The 2,274-nt window shown below is 48.0% G+C and overlaps 1 non-coding gene across 1 annotated transcript; it reads right to left on the reverse strand.

The window, feature by feature from the left end:
• Nucleotides 1-1,141: 1,141 nt before the first annotated feature.
• TRNAT-GGU (transfer RNA threonine (anticodon GGU)) lies at nt 1,142-1,214 on the reverse strand. Its single transcript has one exon. It is a non-coding gene; the product is annotated as a tRNA-Thr (tRNA).
• Nucleotides 1,215-2,274: the final 1,060 nt, after the last annotated feature.

Raw genomic sequence — 2,274 nt, forward strand, 5'->3', positions numbered from 1 at the left:
TTAAAAGCCGAAAGCGCTAGCCATTGAGCCACGGAAGCTCTGAAATTAAATGGTCGTCCGGTATTGTGGAAAAACTTTGACTTTTTACGTAACATCTGAGACCTCATAGCACCGCTCCCGGGTGTGCTCGAACCACCAACCTTTCTGTAAACAGCCAAACGCGCTAACCATTGCGCCAAGGAAGCCCAAATATTAAATATTCGTCAGGTATTGTGGAAAAACTCTGACATTTTACGTCACATCTGAGAACTCACAACACCGCTCCCGGGTGGGCCCGAACCACCAACCTATTGGTTAACAGCCGAACACGCTAAACATTGAGCCACGGAAGCTCAGAAATTAAATCGTTGTCACGTATTGTGGAAAGGTTTTGACTTTTTACGCTACATCTGAGACCCCACAACACCTCTCCCGGGTGGGCTCGAACCACCAACCTATTGGCTAACAGCCGAACGCGCTAAACATTGATCCACGGAAGCTCAGAAATTAAATCGTTGTCACGTATTGTGGAAAAGTTTTGACTTTTTACGCTACATCTGAGACCCCACAACACCTCTCCCGGGTGGGCTCGAACCACCAAACTTTCGATTAACAGAAGAACGCGCTAACCATTGCGCCACGGAAGCTCAAAAATTAAATGGTCGTCAGGTATTGTGGAAAAACCTTGACTTTTTACGTCACATCTGAGACCTCACAACACCGCTCCCGAAAGGGCTCAAACCACCAGTCTTTTGAATAACAGCTGAACGCGCTAACCATTGCGCACCGGAAGCCCAAAAATTAAATGGTCGTCAGGTATTGTGGAAAAACTTTGGCTTTCTACGTTACATTTGAGATCCCACAACACCGCTCCCGGGTGGGCTCGAACCACCAACCTATTGGCTAACAGCCGAACGCGCTAACCATTGAGCCACGAAAGCTCAGAAATTAAATGGTTCTCACGTATTGTGGAAAAGTTTTGACTTTTTACGCTACATCTGAGACCCCACAACACCTCTCTCGGGTGGGCTCGAACCACCAACCTTTCGATTAACAGCTGAACGCGCTAATTATTGCGCCACGGAAGCCCAAAAATTAAATGGTCGTCAGGTATTCTGGAAAAACTTTGGCTTTCTACGTTACATTCGTGATCCCACAACACCGCTCCCGGGTGGGCTTGAACCACCAACCTTTCGGTTACCAGCCGAACGCGCTAACCATTGCGCCACGGAAGCCCAAAAGTTAAATGCTCGTCAGGTATTGTGTAAAAACCTTGACTTTTTACGTCACATCTGAGACCTCACAACACCGCTCCCGGATGGGCTCGAACAACCAACCTATTGGTTAACAGCCGAACGCGCTAACCATTGCGCCACGGAAGCCCAAAATTTCAATGTTCGTCAGGTATTGTGGAAAAACTCTGACATTTTATGTTACATCTGAGACGTCACAACACCGCTCCCGGGAGGGCTCAAACCACCAGTCTTTTGAATAGCAGCTGAACGCGCTAACCATTGCGCCACGGAAGCCCAAAAATTAAATGGTCGTCCGGTATTGTGGAAAAACTTTGACTTTTTACGTAACATCTGAGACCTCATAGCACCGCTCCCGGGTGTGCTCGAACCACCAACCTTTCTGTTAACAGCCGAACGCGCTAACGATTGCGCCACGGAAGCCCAAAATTTAAATGGTCGTCCGGTATTGTGGAAAAACCTTGACTTTTTACGTCACATCTGAGACGTCACAACACCGCTCCCGGATGGGCTCGAACCACCAACCTATTGGTTAACAGCCGAACGCGCTAACCATTGAGCCACGGAAGCTCAGAAATTAAATGGTTGTCACGTATTGTGGAAACGTTTTGACTTTTTACGCTTCATCTGAGACCCCACAACACCTCTCCCGGGTGGGCTCGAACCTTCAACCTTTCGATTAACAGCTGAACGCGCTAGTCATTGCGGCACGGAAGCCCAAAAATTAAATGTTCGTCAGGTATTGTGGAAAAACTCTGACATTTTACGTTACATCTTTGACCTCACTACACCGCTCCCGGATGGGCTCGAACCACCAACCTATTGGTTAAAAGCCGAACGCGCTAACCATTGCGCCACGGAAGCCCAAAAATTAAATGGTCGTCAGGTGTTGTGGAAAAAACCTTGGCTTTTTACGTCACATCTGAGACGTCACAACACCTATTCCGGTTGGGCTCGAACCACCAACCTTTCGGTTAACAGCCGAACGCGCTAACCATTGCGCCAAGGAAGCCCAAAAATTTAATGGTCGTCAGGTATTGTG

Source organism: Phalangium opilio, unplaced genomic scaffold, assembly GCF_054372755.1.
Source record: "Phalangium opilio isolate 3A_F unplaced genomic scaffold, DU_Popi_V2 ptg000037l_1, whole genome shotgun sequence".
Classification (NCBI taxonomy): Eukaryota; Metazoa; Arthropoda; class Arachnida; order Opiliones; family Phalangiidae; genus Phalangium; species Phalangium opilio.